The sequence below is a fragment of the Odontomachus brunneus genome, unplaced genomic scaffold (assembly GCF_010583005.1).
Source record: "Odontomachus brunneus isolate Ranch 3 - 2012 unplaced genomic scaffold, Obru_v1 Obru_scaffold_011, whole genome shotgun sequence".
In the NCBI taxonomy this organism is placed as follows: Eukaryota; Metazoa; Arthropoda; class Insecta; order Hymenoptera; family Formicidae; genus Odontomachus; species Odontomachus brunneus.
In genome coordinates this window covers 3,122,458-3,142,579 of record NW_022639461.1, presented here as the reverse complement: position 1 = coordinate 3,142,579, position 20,122 = coordinate 3,122,458, and the positions used below count along the sequence as shown (strand labels likewise).

The 20,122-nt window shown below is 38.2% G+C and overlaps 1 protein-coding gene across 4 annotated transcripts in view; it reads left to right on the top strand.

Moving 5' to 3' along the window:
- The first annotated feature begins 77 nt into the window (after positions 1–77).
- LOC116840793 (tyrosine-protein phosphatase 99A) overlaps positions 78–20,122 on the top strand; it is a 432,380-nt gene continuing 412,335 nt past the window's right edge. The window contains exons 1-7 of one of the 4 annotated variants that reach the window (XR_004377414.1): positions 78–813; positions 1,014–1,135; positions 1,201–1,306; positions 2,157–2,381; positions 2,479–2,798; positions 10,656–11,262; positions 11,977–12,014. The gene's annotated coding sequence lies outside the window, so the exon portion shown is untranslated. Of the gene's footprint in view, positions 814–1,013; positions 1,136–1,200; positions 1,307–2,156; positions 2,382–2,478; positions 2,799–6,372; positions 6,940–8,261; positions 10,584–10,655; positions 11,263–11,976; positions 12,015–20,122 lie in introns of those variants that run through there. The other 3 variants (XR_004377413.1, XR_004377416.1, XR_004377415.1) reach the window with 3 other exon arrangements.

Below are 20,122 nucleotides of genomic sequence, written 5' to 3'. Positions count from 1 at the left end.
AACTTGTACATTTGCATTGTTACGTGTGTTTCATTCTTGTTAATTTCTCATTGATTAGTTTTATTCCTTGACACACGATGATGACGAAGCTGTTGCCATAATATGCTTTTGTTTTATTATGTTTCATTATTAGCGCGCGATCATTTTATAATAAGTATACTGTGACAGAAATAATGTTTCCTATGTTACCGACCTAACTATACCGACGGATGTTAAATCAGTATGTTCGTTATTATTGCAAAGTATAGAGGGCGACTGCAGTACTTCATTAGCCGTTAGTTTATCTCAGAGATATGTTGAAGAGACTAACAAATGTATTCGTCGAGAATTGTAAAGTAGAATTGAAGCCGACAAATTGACCCAGCAGAAGTGCACGTTTCCGGTTTAACTGCCGTTACGTTAAGACGTGTTTGAACACGTTCGGATCTGATTTTTTTGGAATTCGCACCTCGCGGTACCTTGGAAGAAAGGACAATAGAGATAAGTCTGAGTCCAAATAATAATAATAATAATAGTAAGAAGAAGAAGAAGTACACGTTTGCGAAAATACGAAAGTCGTAAATCCAGCTTGGATACAAATCTCGGCAATGATTTGCAACGCTGTTTCAAGAGCTCCCGACAAAATGGCGCAAGCAATAATAAGATATGTTACGTTCTAAAGAAAGTCAAAGTATATTTCATGGCCGAAATAACGTCAGAAATTTGATAAGTATTGCTTAATTGTTGCAGCCTGGGCGGTGAGCGTAAAGCAATATATGCAAAGCGGTTATAACTCGGATAGAGATACTCATGAGACTAAGAAAGAAACAAAAGGTTAGAATACAATCTTCTTTTATTTACGTCAACACTTTGGATTATATGTCTTTTTTTTATGCTGTGCGAACGGTCGCATGCTCGTAAAGTGTTCGGCACGTAAATCTCTTATCAGTATCGTCGCGTCGTTTGATAGATAAACACGCCGTAACAATATTTTTTTTTATTTTGCTTTTATGGCTTCTCGTTACGCCGTGTAGTTAAGTTAACCTATTGTCGTGAGATTAATAACGCTGGGAGATTACCCATAACACAAATGTCTCAACGATGTCTCAAAGACGTCTTTAAGATATGTGTTAAGATGTGTCGTTAAGATATGGGCGTGAGTAATTATCGATTAATTAAATCGTCTCCAAACGAGTGGCTGTAGTAAGTCATAATTTACAGGCGTTGGAATAAACGAGACGGGCCGTTGCATCGTTTTTCAGCAGAATCGTCGCTTTCATTGTTGAACGCTGTACGTGAAGTTTGTACAATGTGGGAGAAACAATATGTAAGAAATAAAAAATATATTCAGTACTGATAACATACTTATGCACGGAGAAAAATATAGATTTTTTTCATGTAAATTTTTCCCAATATTACTATGCTTTTAGTAGCCCAGAAATAGATTGTCAGTAAGATCTACTTTGCTAAGAAATATAATAAATTCTGCAAACATAGCAGTTTAATAACTCATTTAATAACATATTTCACTTCATTTAATAACATATTTTCCTAAAATGTGAGTAGCATATATGAAATGAAAGAATAATGAATACTGTAGAATGTTGACCTATTTTTTGAGTAAAAAGTTCTACAGTAATTTTTACTACAAAATTCTCTCCGTGCATTAATATAAAATATTTCTCAAATAAGAAAATATGCATCTTCTTAAAACTGTAACTTTCTACGAATGTAATTGTTTATTCTGTTTAATTACATTCAGAAAAAGAATATCTAAAACATAGTAAATATTTATTTGGTAGGTATTAATAGTATATTTATTTGTACTTATAAAATGTTTTTCACAAATAAGAAAATATATATTTCCTTAAAACCTTAGTTTTTTTATGAAAGCAATTATTTAATCTATTTAAATAAAAGGGTGTAGATTTAAATATATATGCTATTAGAGAAGAAAGCATTTTCAAATAAATATTTACTAATTTTTAGATATTTTTCCTCTTAGTGTAGAAGAATCCAGATTTATAAGATTTATAAGAACATTAATATAAATATAACTAAGTAAATAAATACGAAGTATACATTTGAGTCGTGGAATAGGGCTGTGAACCTAACTGGCTTACTCGTTATTTTTTCGAAATTTTCTTTATTTATATTGTCGATCTTTTGGGTTGCAGTCATATCTTTTCTGGATGTCCTAGTCTGCGTAACATCTGAACTAACACGTGTTCACACACTGGTTTTTTGAATATCTTCACGGCAAGGACATCAGAAAAATAGTCAAAGTCTGCGTTGCATGCCGGCCGGGATATTCCAATCATGATGATGCTTGAAATTCCGCGCTGTGAAAATCGCACTAAATCCCAGCAGAAATATACGTAACACACAGGCGAGACAACGAGGTATGTTTTTGCGTTTGGAATCGGATTTGTCCAATTGACAGAGCATAGTGTCGTACCTAGTGCAATAGTACAACGATATTTACATCACTCGTTGCAGGACTCGCTGCACGGCCGCGACATAGCAACGCAGGCCGACTTTGTTGTGTATGTTGGCGAGAATATGGGCTCGGTCAAGCTGGATTCGCGACGGCTAACTGGAACAGGAAGTTAATCTCGACGAGCACGGCGAATTAGCATATAAATTCGCCGAAATGGTCTCTACGTATCCAGAACGATACGCGCACGCGGCTGCCGCGGGTATCGCGAGATCGCTTTGAGTCGCAAAGACGCGACCGCGGCCTCCCTTTGTGGGTTTGATTCTGTTGCACCCTTTGTATTCCGGCGTCCATACGTTCAGACGATGCATCAACGACACATGTATGTATTATTTCGCCAAAGAACGGCGTCGCTATTTAACCGCGCCGCCCGCTCGCGGTTCGAAGGATTAAACAGATTGCGCGACTGCGAATTTAACGTTACGAAGATTACGCGTCGTTATATTGTAATCGGCCAGTTTGTGGTTATACACACCGCTCGTGAAGTAAAATATTGTTGACGGTGGACACTTATTCGATAATGCCCGAGCTTAGTTGTGCGATTCGAAACAAACTTCGAGAGAATTAGTTTCATAGTCAAACTCTATACTCAGAGAATAAAAGACATGATAATGGCAACTATACAGGTTGTCTGGATTTAACTATCTGACCGGTCGTGTACATGTAGAAACTGAATGGAGAAGTCATTACGATTTCGTAAACTATCACGTAAATTTTCGAGATGTTAACGGAAGAAAATGGTTCAATCGACGCGCGCAATGTGATAGGGCGAGCTTTGTAGACAGTCCGAGCAGATATGTCTCGAGCTTGTCAAATGTTTCCTAGCATCGGGTGGCAGCCAGAGGCAGAATAACGACTCGAGCAGCGTATAGCTCGTCTCTCGCTGCCATTCGATGTCCACCGTCGCTAGGAAACAGTCAACTGTCTCGAGACATGTTTGCTTGGACTGTCTACAAAGCTCGTCCTATCGCATCGCGCGTGTCGATTGACCAATTCTTTTTCGGTAATATCTTGAAAATTTATGTGGTAGTTTACAAAATAGTAATGATTTCTCTACTCAGTTTAACGAGTTTTGCGCAGACAAAATATTATATTTTTTATAATATTAACGATAATTTTTTTCTTTTTCATATAGTCTTCAGTTTTACTATGTTTTTGTTAGTCCAATAATAGAACATCAGTAAGATCTATCTTGGAGGAACAAATTTCTCTTGAAACATACACTGAGAGAAAAAATGCATAAGAAATGGTAAATATTTATTCGCGATAAGTACTAATAAGATATTTACTTACACTAATAAAAATATTTTTCAAATAAATATTTTGTTAAAACTTCAAGAAAACCTTAGTTTTTCATGAAAACAATTGTTTATTCTATTTGAATAAAAGAAATTAGAGTTAAGTAATAAGTTATTAGTACCCACCAAAAAAATATTTACTATTTTTTAGATATTTTTTTTCTCAGTGTAGCAAGTGTTTTAATAACACATTTGAAATGAGAGAATAGTGAATTACTGCAGAATGTCGACCTATTCCTCAGTTACAAAATCCTACAGTAATTTTTCCTATAGAATCTTATATGTAAAATTGAATTATATAAATTATAATTCTACATACAAATGCAATAACATTCGCACAGTTATCACCTGTATACTTTGCCATGCTTTGTTTTTCTCTGAGAGAGTTTTCGTATTATAAAGTGATTGCTGTACAGAATCGAATTTTTAAATACCTCTCTTTTCAAATATGACACATTCACTGTGTCTTGGTTGAAGCAGAGCAGGTTTCGAAACCACCAATGTCGATAACCGCAGTTGGCTCACTGTTGCACAATTACGTACCAATTGGCACCACCGGTCCGATCGTTTCGAGATTTATTGAAATCGACAGCAGATGATGGGATAGAACGTAATGAGAATCGAGTGTACGGTGTAAATCTCCTTGCCGCGTTTATCTATCGCTTTATTTATAGCCAGCGCCGTTATATGGACACACATATGTGTGTGCGCGTGCGCGAGCACGAATGTCGCAGAAACGATTTCAGCGATCAACAGCGTTTAGCACTCAGGATTTCGTTGCTGGTCGTGCTGTGCGGCTTTTGACGTTTCCGTGTGCCGGATGTCCTGCATATACATCGATAAGTGTGCGCATGAATGTTATAAGAACAATTACCGCATGAACACGTTATGTACAGCGGAGTTTAGTATTTAGAATCTCGTTACGACGCGTGTTATGGCTTTTGATATTCCTGTGTGCCGGACATCCGGCGAGTTCTTGCGCCCGCGCGTGGGCTCGCGCGATCGCATTATTTATCCACGACTCCCAGGAGCGACGTGCGACGGACCTAATTACGTGCAGAGGTAGTTTTGGAAGTTACCGGACGAGCAGAAGTCTAATTAAATGGTCGCCCTGTAGTTCGCGCTTGCTTTGAGGGAAGATTAGACGGCGGCGGAAAAATCGCGCGACGACACGACGGCGCGAGTTTGCGCGGATTTGCTGCTTGCGAACAGTAAGGAACGCGAGATTTCCCGCTATAAGCTGGACTTAAAGCGCGATAAAATGTGCGGTGGTTAAATTTCCCGTGAAAACACGGTGGCGTCGCGGGGACAAGCAGCGCAGGGGGGGAGGGGAATTGCTTCGGTGTATAACGCCGAACCGACCTTTCTTTTGCGTATGTTATAAAGTCTCGCGATGATTATTCTCTTTAAAGTATATTTATAGTAAGCCGGTCCGACTTCATAGTATTATATTTCTATGCGTGTGTCGCTATTGTATTATTTTTTTATTTATTCTTCGGCATGTAAAATCGTTAAAAATTATAATATTGGCGCGTCCCACGCATCCCTTTCTCACTCGACTATAATGTTCCGCGAAATCGATTTGGAGATTCATTCAATTTAATTTAGGTAAACCTTAATTATCACATAGATCGTGCGACATACGAAATATTTTAGGATTTCCTTCCCTCTGCAAGGGATTGCCAGCTCGGATTTCTTTAAAAAAAGCGCCAAGCACATTCAGATAGTGCTGGGTTAATGGGGAGAATCTCAGACTACGGACGTAAAGAAAACCCGGGGGAAGAGGGCGAGAGATTAGGTCGGATAGAGCCGAGAGGGAAGGAACGGGAAAAGGAAAACAGCGCGGGGGAATATAGAATCGGTTTCTCTGTCGAGTCTATCTAGCCCCGCGGAGAATCTCTAAATTGCCTCTGTTTGTTTCGCAAGCAAAGAAGCGCGGCCGTGCATCAAAATGGTCGATCGCGCCAGCCGGTAGCCGATGTCTAATATATCGAGGAATCCTCTTCTCGGGCTGGTCGTGACCCGTCGACTCGATGTTGATTCACCGCGTTTCGAGCTGAAAGCTCTTTTGGCCGGTCTACGGGAAAGCGAGGGAAAAAGGAGAAAGGATTAGCGGTGAAGTCAGGCGGGATATACCGCCACGATTGCGCGAATTCTATTACTCGACGCGAGATTAAATCTACATGGTAGCTAATCTATACTTAAAACCAACATATTTTTGCAACATTTTCAAATAATAGTTTGATATATTATTGTCGTTGTAGTATACACGGAGAAAAAAAACTCTCTTAAGACTGACTGTTTTCCAACTTCTTGGTAAGTTAACTGATAGTTAAATCATATGTCTTTCAACTTAGAGGCAGACATATGATTTAACTATCATTTGACTTATCAAGAAGTTGGAACAACCGGCTCTTAGTGTAACTGAATTTTCTGTTATCTGGGAATCAGATGAGAAACTCGGTTGTAGGAACAGAAAGATTCCTCTGCAGGAGTAACTGAGGTTTCTACTCAGCCAATTGCTCTCAGTCAGCTCAACCGAGTTCTAATGCAGCTGAATGTTCAGACGAATGTTCTCGCTCGCAGTAACAGAGATATTATTCCTCGTCAGCGAGTTTTTCGTCTGGTCTCCGTTCAGTTACACGAGCTGAAATTTTTTTTCCGTGTACTTGCGAAAGAGTTTTAAATTCTTTGCGTTATCCTTAAAAAATTTGTGCAAGTATTGAATAATTTCACGAGTGTCGTGGAGAAACAATCGACTCATATAGTCGCGCAGTGAGCTGTATATTTTATTGTATGACGTAAACAATAACATATCAGATCTGTTTTTTATCGCTGAAGCAGTGCACATTTACGGAGCTTAGAAAGAGACATATGCGTAGTTAAGACTTGGCGGAAGAAGGAGCAAGAGAGAGAACTAGTGCAAGTTGCAAGTGCAGCCGGTTCGGCAATGGAAAACAAGCCTACGTGAAGTTAGCTCGTAACGGATCGCGATCGAACGAATGGCGCGCGCGATAGCCGCCATAACGTGCCGGGAACCGGTAGGGTTAGGACGCAGCGCGATCGTTCCTCGTACTATCGACGATTGTAGCCGCAAAAAGTGAATCGCGGCTGGAAACGAACATTGACGGCGATGGCGATCGTAATACCGCACTTCGGGTAGTCGTAAGTAGTCGTATGTTTTCAACACCTCTAACGATATCTCACACTTCGCGTCGAACGTCGGTGTAAGTTATAGTTCAGTTGTGACATCTGCCCGACACTATCGCGTGCTGCTGTGGGAAATCTCATTATGGTAATACGTTGCATTGAACATCTGTCGATCACGTTTAAGACGCGAATCGCGTGATCGCACGAAGTGTCGAACACTTGTAATCTTACTTTTGGAGACGAGTACCGGGATTCGCGTGTTTTTTGCAATTCCGACCGCAGAGAGGAAATCACGATCGTAAATAAACATCAGCGACAATGTCGCGGTCGCAATCGCCCTTTTCGTGAAAAAAATATGGTTGATCTAACTAGAATCATAGTTGTTTTTAGTTCCGAGACCACATTTTTTGGTAATTCTAACATGAAAGTGGTAGTAGTAACGTGTATATAATGTGGTATTATCACTAACATTATAATTTGATAAAGAAATGGTTTTTTTGACCATCATTTATAGCAATTATTTCTCTGTGTGATTACAAATATATCAAGCATTTTTTTCTCAGTGTAGACACATAGGAAAAAAACGTTCAGTACACGGAGAGAATATTATAGTTTTCTTTCATATGTAAATTTTTTTCAATTTTACTTTATTTTTAGTTGTCCAGGAATAGATTGCCAGTATAAGATCTGTGTCTTGCTGAGGAACATAACAAACTTCGTTAAAAACATAGCAAATGTTTTACTAGCATATTTCCGTTCCTAGAATAATAAGTAGCGCGTATAAAACGAAAGAATAACGAATTATTGCAGAAAATTTCGACCTATTCCTCGATAACAAAGTTCTATAGTAATTTTTAATATAAAATTTTCTCCATATAGTCGGTATTTATTACAGTACTTACAAGTAAACCTACTCAAAAGGTACACTCCGATTTCTTCTTAATTTGGCATAAATGTAGAAGTATAGAAATATTTAGATCATATTTTTTCATTTCGGCCCACTTTGAATTTCACGGGTTTATAACTTTTCAATGTTCTCACTTCTATCAACATGTACAATAAAAATGCATAAGAAATAAAATTGAATACAAGATATAGTTAAATAATTTTAACAAAATCGGCATAGCTGAGACACGAATTATTCTAAATTTCTTTAGCCGAGATTCTAACCGAAATATTTAAAATCTGCTAAATTAGTCAAAAATGATTTGAATCTCGGCTAAACCGAGTAATTATTTGTATAAATAATTTTTTTCAACTTTTTATATGTTTTGTTTAAAGATTTTATTATTTATACAAATAATTTTACAAATATGTAAAATCAAAGTAAGCCAAAATAAAAAAATATGACCTAAATATTTTTTGTACTTCTACATTTGTGCAAAATTAGAAAGAAATCGGAGTGTAATTTTTAAGTAAGTTTACTTGTTAATAGTTTTCGGCACCCTCGCTCGGATCTCATTCAATATCGAGGTATACGGGAATAATTTATAAATTATTTATTAATTATTTATTAGTTATTATTTATTTATTTATTTGTTTTTTTTAATCTCTATATACTCAATACCTAGAGTTACTCTAAATAGAGTTTGGCTACGACTGCGGTTTTATCAAAATCCTGCGAGAAAGAAGAATATATTTTCAATTTCCCTTTGTCTACCTGTGAGAAAGAAGGACATATTTTCATTTTCTCTCTTTGGCTATCTCTGTGAGAGAAAAGGACATATTTTCAATCTCTCTCTTTGTCTATCTTTCCTTAACTTACTACGATAGAAGTATTGTGATTAGATTTTGTGTGGGATTTAATAAAACATAGCGGACTAATAAAAAAAAAAGTTGCTTTTTTTGGCCAAACTCTGCTTAGAGTAACTCTATCAATATCTTGACTAGAGCGTCGACTACTCGGTACATTCAGGGTTGATTGTTCCAATCTCTTGGTAAGCTATCTACAGTAGCTTGGTAAGCTAACAGTTAAATCATGTATCCAATTTGAAGAAAAAACGAAGATATGATTCAACTATCAGGCAGCTTACCAAGAGATTGAAATAATCGACCCTCAGTCTCTGATTCTTCGCGTCGGTCGGCACAGTACATAATCCGATCACGACATTTATTTGCGTCCCTTCGCGTTACTATGCGAAATTGCGCTGCAGTAATATATAACCAGCCGTAATAAATATTGTTCAATCACGACTGATGAAAACAAATCGCGGACAATAGCGAATTTTCCCAGATGTTATACACGAAATACTGGGCGATCATTATGTTTAACGATTCGTGTGTATTGTAACGTAATCATTTGGACATTTTGTTAATTAAAATGTATAAATCGAGGTAGAACGAATTTTGCGGGTTAGCCGCAGCTACGCATGGCGAATTGCTGGCGTCTAAACACACCCGAATCATTCGGGTTTTTCGTATTTTGCTTTCGTTTTGCTCGTAAAAAGCGAGTCGCGGTTGAACATGAATTTCGGGAGTGTGTCGGCTGTAATATCGTGCGCCATATTATTATTGTTATTATAGTTAGTCTCGCGTGCGTATTCGACATTTGTAACGACATTTGAATCTCATTCGTACAATACGTATGATTCGCAACTTTCTCGCGTGAAAAGTGAACACCGGTTGAGAACGAGTTTCGGGGGATATACGGGATGTAATAACGCGCACGCAGCTTTATTATCAATATTTACACGCTTTCGCGATGTTGATAAGAACATTTAAATCTCATTCATACGCTACGTTTGTAAGTATCGGTTCGTGAAGCGAGAATCGACGTATAAAGATGGATTTCACAACTGCGATATCTCGTATGTCATATTACTGTAGTTATCCGCGTTATGTTTAATATTCGCAGTGATATGTGAATCTTGAACAACGCGTAGCTTTCCAGAAAAATGAACCGGGTACATATTTGAGGTATGACAAAAGGTAGAAATTGCAACTGATGTAAGGAGAGATGGCATCCAAAAGAAATAGGGATCTACGATATCGCGTGCACGTTTTATTATTAATATTTGCGGTTTTTGCAATTTTCATATAAGAATATTTGAAGTAGAATGTAACAATCGTGATTTATAGGAAGAATATCGAGAACACCGAGTATAACATCGTGCGTTGTTTATTTATTAGACCGCGAAATGGCCGCGAGCATCATTCTATTTTTGTTTAACATCCAATGAGCAACAAAGATAGAGTAACGCTCGCGGCCGTTGGGAGCGCGTAACGTATCGCGGCTAAAGTCGCGTCAAAGTCAGGCGAGCACGCGTCGCAGTCGGACGCTGCGCTTCACTCACACCGCGCGAGTAATCTCAAGTGGCAAGTAAATCTCAGGTGTCCGCGGCCAGTGATTACGTATTAATTAACGCGCTTGCAATCGCAATCAGTTGCGTCTCCCCGCGTTTCCTTTGTCGATTTCATTCATTCGCTCCGTGTCACAATAAAATCATCGTATCGTCGTTAAGATTTATTACGATATTATTATTATTATGATATTATTATTATTACGATATTACGATTATTATTAAGATATTAGATGTATTGTCGTACGCGTTAATTAAGTTTGTGGCTGACGGATTTGCGGCCATATCGAGCAATCGAGGCAGAAATGAGTGACCAGTTAATATTGGGAGTGCTAAAAGTCGCAGGGCTGCGGAAAATTGGTATTGTCGCGCACGATTCTTCCTCATAATGTCTCGCTTGGCCGTAATTCGTCGCACTTTTATTGTTGACAGATGTCTTTGTAATTGAGTCCGATCGACGAGAGGCGATAGCGAATATCGAGAATATTGCGATGATGTCGAGAGCCAAGCGCGTCGCATGTTCGTCTATTAATAATATCGCGCGCGATTGTAATTATAACGATTGTCGGGAGTGCCGTAAATTAACCCTACAGTCGTTGCGGTACTTTTCGAACACGAGTCGACGTATGGGATTTTGAGAGATTCCAATATAAAAAATTATTTTATATCTTTTAATATAAAATTATTTTATATCTTGTTGAGAACTTAAATATTTTCTTTGTTTAATTAGATTTTTGGATTCATGTAAAATATAAGAAAAGACTGTTTTGGATATAATATTCTCTTAAAGATCCCATACGACGACTGTAGGGCTAAGTATCGCGCGTTCGTCATCAATAATGTCGCGGGCGATCGGTGGCGATTATCGGGAGTGTCGGGAATTACGGGAGTGCCGCAAGTGAAACGTCGCGCGCTCGTCATTAATAGAAATCGCGCGCGGTCGTAATTAATTCGCGAGTGACAAGTGGAGGCTGTTGCCGACAGGAGGTCATCTTGGATGCAGTAGCTGGCGAGGCGCTCAACGAACACCGACTGCATGGTAAGCAAATACATTTATTGTGTATTCTCTTAATATGTCCCATTCAATTACGAGAGCCCAACTATTTACATCAATCAAACGCGTGCACGGCGGAAATATTGTAGTAAAAATTACAACGAAATTGTTTAATCTTAGACCGTACAGAAATCATGATGGAAATTACCATATATTTAGTTAAAAATGTTATGCATATTGAACTTTTTAATTATGATCGAAATTACTATATATTTGGACAAAAGTGTTATGCACATTTAACTTTTTACCACAAAATTACTATAATTATTTTTGAGTGTTTTTTGGTTATATTATATATTATTATATATTAAGGTAGATTATCACAAATTGACTATCACCTTTATAATAATTTATGCTATAATGTGTCAGTGCAATTCCGCTCTGCAAGAGTCATTGTAATGAACTGTAGAAATAAATGACTCTTGTAATTTTAACGTAATTTTGATCACAGTATTTTTTCTATATATTTGCGCGATACAGAGAGATAATCTCGACAATCAATGTTGCCCGGATGCACAGTTCTGTTGGTCGACAATTATTTTGTAAAATCAAAGCCAAATAATTTTTCAATATATATTGAATTGATAAATTTCTTAAAATATACAATATGGCATAATAATGAGTGTAATTATTGGATTACGCATATACGATTGTTTAACAATTTACGCATAATTAACGATTGTTTAACAATTGTTTCAGATGCAGCATATATTATCACGTTGTGTGTGGTGCATCCGGTGAGTTTATTTCCTTATATGTATGCACAATAATATCCGAATTTATGCGCAACGCATTTTTGAACTAACTTGAATACGTGCAAAAGTTATAAACATCAGAAAATTTAATTCAATTTAATGAGAAATATCAATGTGTGATTATAATTGAATTAAAAAATGCAGAGATATCAACACATTAATTTAATTCATTGCGAGTAAAGTGCCTTCGTGTTTCTTTTTTTTTTCGACTTTTATTCGGGCGAATTTTTTCCTGTTTTAAAGTTTTCCTTTTTTTTGTCTCCAACGAGGGTGTGCATATTAATGGAATTATAAATGAAGTATAAAGCATTGCATCATAACTTTTTTATGCGTTATTCATATTTATTTACACGACAGCGGATTTCTGTATACTTTGCATACCTTGCATAAATTTGGGTATTACTGTACTTGCAGTTTTATTAATGCGTACTGTGCTCGCGTTCTGACAGATGCTTCGTCGTTCTAATTGGACTTGCATCCATTAAACAATAAACCAGTTCTGCCGTTCTCTCTCTTCGGAAATATTCGTGCGCGTATCGCGCGCACGCGTATCACGAAGTCAGATACATAAATTTCCTTCCCGAATGACTTATGTCTGTGCCAGTGACGACCGGGAATTGACCTTAATCCTGCTCGTCAGTCGGATCAAGATCGAAATCACTGTCGCTAGATTTCGTTACATCGCTTTGGAAAATCGTTAATTTAATTGGACGAGGTGGCGGTGTATTTACGAAAGCGATCATTCCTCGCTTCTCGGCGCAGTAAAAAATTTCATCGCCGAAAGTCCAATTTGAGAATCGCCACGGGAGGCGCGGGCAAAAAATGATCCATGCGGATTCCGAAAGTTCAATTTTCCGGGATGGCGAGAGAGCTTGTAACGGCAAATATGCGTCGACCTTTTTGTTTCGATCCCGCGGGACTTCGATTCCCCGCCCCGCGACGTTGAATATTCATGCGATTTTATTAACTACGTTTCAAACATCGCTTTCACCGGGAACACCCTTTATCTTCTTAGATCTCTGCTTCCGTTCGCCGACCCTTCGTCATGGCGCGCAGAGGTGCGGCGCGGCGCGACACGGCGGGGTGAGAGTTCCCTTTCGCGAAATTAAATTTTGCCCGATCGTATTGCCCCCTAGATTACGTGACGTTTCGTTGCTTCGCCAGACGTCGTTAACCATTACGAGCCAAGAATACCGCGATCTTTTCGCCGCGCTGATCATCGCTGACAAATTTTTACGAGCCTGCCCACGCACGTAACCCGCGCAGCGTAGTCCTACGAAGTCCGCAATTTTTCGTTCCTACGAACGACGCAATTAACCGCGACGACTTCTGATCTCATTTCGTGCCGTACTTCGCAACAATGTCTTCTTTCGTTCGCTTAACGACGAGGCATCTGCCTGCGATCGCTAGAATGCGCACAATTGTATCATATATCACTGTATTACTTTTGGACGTTGATCCTTTTGGTTTTATGACCGGTGAATACACACACATCAATCCTTTGCATTCTGTAGATTTTTGCGCGGTCGTTCATAAATACAGCGACAGCTTATTCATAATCAACAATTGCCAAATTAAATAGAAAAGAATTCATTTGTCCAGTTAATCGCAATTTGTGTTTTATTTGAATAATTTTATCAATTTTACCTATTTATTTCTATTAATTTGTCATATGACTTGCTTTTATCAAATTTATTATTAATCTATAAAAAAATCTTATTAATTTATTTCCATTAATCTATTAATTTTTTATCTTGTATTTATATTTTTATTTTAACAATTTTATATCGTTATTAATTACTAAAAGATTGATACATGGAGTAGAATGCCAAAATTCTAAAAGCTGATTAGGTTGGCGTTTGGAATATAAAGGATTAAATAAATTTTACATTTACTAGAAAAAAAGTATATGAAACTGTATGGTCAATCTATCATTTTTTCAAAACTAAAGTATAATATTTGTTACTTTTACATGCTAAACAAGAATATCTTTTTACACATCCTCTCTCTTTTGTATTTTAAAAAAATATAAATAATAAAATTTTTCCTAGATTTTTAAATGTCTTTTTGTTTGGTCGTGAGAGAAAAAATATCTAAAAAGTAAAAAATATTCGAGTGGCATTAACAATATATTTATTTAAATCTAAATTCCTTTATTTAAATAGAATAAACAATTGATAATAATAAATAATAATAAATAAGAATAAATAATAAATTGCTTTCGTGTAAAGTTAAGGTTTTAGGAAAATATATACTTTTCTGCTTAACAAATATTTTATATTAGTCTAAGTAACACGGAACATAGAGATCAAAGTTACTCAATGTTAAGAAAAGTAAATAATTGTAATTTTTTACAAAGCTTAAAAAATATTCTTGCTTTCTTATACACATTTTCCATCACGTGTTTTTCTCCTCGCATTGTATATTCCCCTCTAAAAAAGAAAGAACCAAAAGGATTGATGAAATTCGATCTCATATGAGAATATATATAGTTACATATATCACTATATAAACGTAATTGATAATATATCTGCCGATGTACGACGTCATATGAACTATTAAAATACTATATATAATGACATATAGTCTCATATAAAATCCAATTTGGATGCAAATGATTATATGAAATTATATTTGGCATTATATCTGACTGCATGCAGACAAATATATAGTACGCTGTTAACACGGTCATATCCGATTTTGTTCGGGTGAATACACAATCAAATGCTTTATAATGTTCTATAATCCTTTATGTGATCATATATGAAACTAGAAATAACTAGGTATGATCTTATCAAATTTTATACGATCGCATATGCGTTTATTTGCATTATGCATTTGCGTATGCTCATACACAGCGAAAAACACTTCGTCGAAAACGACCCGCGTGTAGAAATTTTTTTGTTAAATTTTTAACACATCCGTGTATTAATTTAACACATTATCGTTATGTTACTTTGATTATTCTGCATTGAGCCTACCGTAACAATAAGTGTTGAAATGACTCAATAATTGCCTCGCACGAAATTAACACAAACATTAAAACGGATAAGTTGGAAATATGAAGAATATGTTGGACTTGATACAAAATTTTTTACAGTGCGTGTATAAGAATATTTTTTTCGACTTGAACGAGGCAGTAACACGTCGTAGCTAATTTTGGCGCAATAGCACGAACGCATACTTCCGACGGGGAATAACTTTCCGTTTCGGAAATCCGGTCTCTGGAGAGGCTCGTAACGTTTCGTCAGTAGTAGCTCATCGCTATCCTCCCGGATCGGGGCGCGCGTTCACGAGGAAATTTTTCCCACGGCGCGCGGAAAACTTTCGCCGAGTTATTCGCGCGCGCATATTAGTGCACATTCATCCTTCGAAATAGCGCTAACCTCCGGCCTGAGAACAATTTATCGGCGAGCGAAGCCCCGGGTACCTCCGCGAGCCGTGGGTTACTTATTTGCACGTTTCCGCAGTTTACATAGCTTCGAAGCGGCCCCTTGGCCGACCCTCACCGATTTCTCTCTCCCTCCCCCTCTCGCTCTCTCTCTCTTTCTTTCTTTCTTTCTTTCTTTCTCGCTCGCTCGCTCGCTCGTTCGTACGTACTCTTGTTCATTCGTTCATTCGTGCAAGTGAAGCTCTACGCGAACGGATTGGCAATACGAACACTCCTTCCTACCGATTGGTTTTTGTTAGATTTCAATGCATCGGCGCATCGGTAATTGCGCGTCTATTTGTTACACCAAAATGGTACGACGTTATCGTCGCGGCGGATATCGCTCAAGCACTCGTACGTAATTATGCATTATTACTGTTTACCGCACGCACACACACATATATACACACACATACGTCTCATAGAGAGATTAAATTGCGAATGGTCGATAGCGCGATAGAAGACGAATTGCACCGGCATCGAAATCGCGCCGACGCAGCCGAGGCTCTGTTTTGCTTCATCCGTAATTAAACAAATATCGAGCATGTTTTCTGCGAATTTCCTTTTTCTATCTTGTTGATTTTTCGCGTGAATCAGCGGCATTTATGTGAAATGCGATGATAAAAAAGGAGAAGAGAGAAGCGGGAGAGAGAGAGAGAGAGAGAGAGGCAGAGAGAGTGAAAGATAGTCCGCCGTGCTGGCGAGTACTTATCCGCGTTTTGTGGCGTCCCAGTCCCGCGAATTGTGCATTTTATTTCGCACGCGCGCGGATAAATTGTTTGCTCGAGGATACGCTGAGCTGTTGCTACGGAGGAGGAAAAAAAGCTAACGACGGCCAACAAATAACGATTCGACATTTTACGTTTCACCCGCTCATTAATGAGTGCGTGATCAACGAACCGGTATTTACGACGGGGTTTGGGTTAAAAAAAAAAAAGGAAAAGAAGAAAATAGCGCGCGCTTTTGCGCGCAAACTGAATGGCACGCGATATAATTGGTGCAATTAAATATCGATATCGGAATATATGTGAACCGAACGAATCGATAAATGGACCCGTTGTTCTGCCAATCAGCGAACGGGCGTATTATGATTTTCTCGTTAACGATAAGAGATGAAACGTGTCCTGTTAATGAGCAAACAAAATTTAACCTCTCGTATATGCTCGAATTCCCGTTGCTCGGGGTCGTTACGTTTTAATAAACGTATCTTGGGGAGAGCGCGACGTTCGCGCAATTGCTGATCGTTTGTCAAAAATTTGGTCTTTTTGCCGCGTAACAGCTACAATTCATATTCTCCGCTTTCTGTGCGGGAAAAAGATTTCACCGCCGCAGCTAATCACGATTCATTGAAGACGCATTTGTTGCTACGACTAAAAACTTGCCGCCGCAACTAAAATATCGCTTTGCTGTGATTGAAACTTTTACCACTGTTGCTAATAATGGCAGCTGTTTTAGGTAACCACATGTTGTTACAACGCGATTTAGCTACCACACACAGATTCTTACACTTAACCGCAGGTAAACTTTTTTTATATATGACAAAGTTGCAAAGCAGTTAAAAAATTGCGTGCAAATTTAAAAAATGTCTAATGAGAAAGCATTCAAAACAGATATAATCTCATCTTTAGCGGAGTTCTCTCATACATGACCTCAAGAGGATCCTTCTAAAGCCACAAAAGGAATATTTTTAAAATTAAAGGAATTTCGTCTTTTGTGTACAGTATAAAAAATGTTCCTAATAGAACATTTATATTTTTTCTAGGACATTCTGTTCAAGTAAATATTCCTCTTGACTCAGAAAAAATGAACAAAATTAGAATAATATCTAGTAGATATATTTCCGATTAATAGTACATTAGAACAGGAACTTTCGATCAGTTTTCGCTCAGTATAACCCTCATAGAAAATTTGTTGAGATTTAATTTGGAACTCAACCCAATTTCCCAAAATAATTATAGATTCCAGTTGTGTAAAGTGTAATGTTTCAAAACATGCGACTCAAAGTGCGGAGATCCAAAGTTTTCCCAAAATTTTATTTTTATTTTACGTTAGAAATATATAAAGTATGTTGACTTCCTAAGTAATTCCATTATTTAGTAAAATATTCAAGTATTTTTAAATTTAAGTATTTAAATGTTTTAAATTCACTTAAAAAACTTAAATAACTTTTTTAAAAATATTCTTCTTTAATATTTATTTAATTCTAACAAATTCTAACAAATATAATAGTTGGTGCAAAAATGGGATTCCCTCTGTCTGATACCATAAAATATATCAACATTACCAACTAAGAATATGTGCGTGTTTCCATAGTATTTCTGTTTCGATCCTAACTAGAGAATCCATGTCTGGGACAAGAATGGAATTCCCAATTGGTGGTAGAATAATCAATTCTGGAACAAATTTGGGCGTTCTAATCGAAACCTATGTTGCATCCGAGAAAATTAGGGAATTTCTATGTAAAATGTAGAATGGGATTACAAGAAATAGTACCTTGCAACTAGAGTTCTTAGTTTTCCTAGAGTTGGAATATTTTCTTATTGGTTTTAGAGAAAAACCCTTTTGAGGTCATACATAAGAGAATTCTATCAAGAATAAGATTGTTTCTTTTGGCTGTAGGTGCAAACGCGTTTTGATTACTGAGACTCGATGCTTTACGATTCGATTGATTATTGTATTATTACTGCCAGTGAAAAAAAATCTAGATTTCTTACTACCTGCACGATGATCTTAGTGCAAGATGTAATTTAACGTGTCGATATAGCGAAACCGTTCTTTCGACCAGACAGCATGTCGTAGCAAAAGGGGTCAAATTTGTTTCACGTTCACGCGAGAGGTGTAATCCGAACTTGGTACACGGGCGACGATCGTCTTAGGACGTGCTTCCGGTTGAGAGCAGATCTGCCGAGGATCTCGGCATGCTACGAAACGTTCCCGTTGTGGGGATTTTAGGAGATCGCTACACGGACCGATGCGGTTAATTTTATAAATAATTTATAGAAGCTTCTCGCGCGCGCGCGCGCGCGTGTGTGTGTGTGTGTGTATGTGTGTGTATGTATGCGCGCCCACGTTTATGTAGGCATTAATAAACCGTTACACTTCCGGACGTGTTATCAACGTCGCGGGTTTTTCATACGACTCGCAATAAATAACGATGTAAATGCGTCATTAAGCGAGTGTTGTACTCTTTTTAATATTCATGCAGTCAACTAAATACGATTAACATATCCAATTAGATGGTATAGGTCCTGCAGTCCGTATTAATTATTAACGGAGGTATGTACTGGTTTTGTGCCGCGATAATTTGCGCGATCTATTATTCATAAGTCGCATAATTATCATCGCGTTACGGATTAGATTATTAAGGAAATCGATACGCGTCACGACGGAAAAACGATTTGCGCACTAGAATCCATTGTCGGCGCTTAAGAAAGGACAACATAATACGGCGGTAATGAAAGCTCGTTAATAATACAGACACATTCGTGAGGAGACAATAATGGGGACACTGTAGCCTCGTAAATTATTTATGAAGGTAACCCCATGAGGTTATTCGTACTTCTTCTGGGTTATTCAATGAATCCTTTTAGGATTTGTTTTACGTTTTTTTTTCCGCGACTCATAATATATTCCGGACACATATTATTCTTTGCCCTTTGGGTAAACCGCCGTGCTGGGATCTATCATTTTTGCATATCAGGAGAAACCGCGAGACATCGAAATGATACACAACGGTGGTGGCGGTGGTTTTTTTTAGCTTTCTTTAAAGTTTAAAACAAATGCACACGAAGCGTTAGTGCGACCTTTGTTGCGCGCCAGAAATTACACCGAGTATGAGGAATTGACAGACTTGCAACGAAACCGTACGTTTTCTTCTCGCGATCGTCCTCACGATCGTCGGCGAACCTCGTGTCGTTCCGACACACTCATCTACACACGTATTATGCATCGTAGGCCACTTCTTTCTAGACGAGGCGTTGCTTGCCTCTCTCGACCTGTATCCACCACCGGCGGGATAAAAGTAATGACATTACCATTTGTCTGCATCACTTTACTGCTCTTTCCCTGTCTGTCGCGTGAGCCTTCCTTGTAATCGATAGTGCAAGGACATTCGTCCGTCCAGCGGTCCAGCCATCCGCCCGCCCGCCCTCCCCCCTCTCTCTCTCTCTCTCTTTTCCTCTCTCCCTCACGCCCGGCCATCCATTCATCCATCCATCTATCCATCTATCCATCCCATCTATCCGCCACCCGTCCACCCGTGAACTTAACACAGCGCTCAACGCGACGCAAGAAGCGACCATTATCGCGCTCTCCTTTTTGCGCCTCACGTTGTCCCACTTTTTCGATACTTTCAATTTATAGAAACGAGATTCCGCCACCTATCTTGTATGGGAGTCCTCGCTCTTGTCGGTTGTAGAGGACGGGTTTTATTATAGTCCCTCTTTCGCACGTCCCTCTCGATCGGCTTAATGAACACGATGGGTTTAACGAAGCGTCTCTCTCTCTCTCTCTTACTTGCTCCTCCTCCTCTTCATGGCTAACGTTCGTTAATAATCTTTGATGCGAGATGTTCTGAGAACGCAGCGGGGCGTTTGATGGAACAAAGTATCGGGAGCCGGCATGAGAGAGAGAGAGGGGGAGAGAGAGAGAGAGAGAGAGA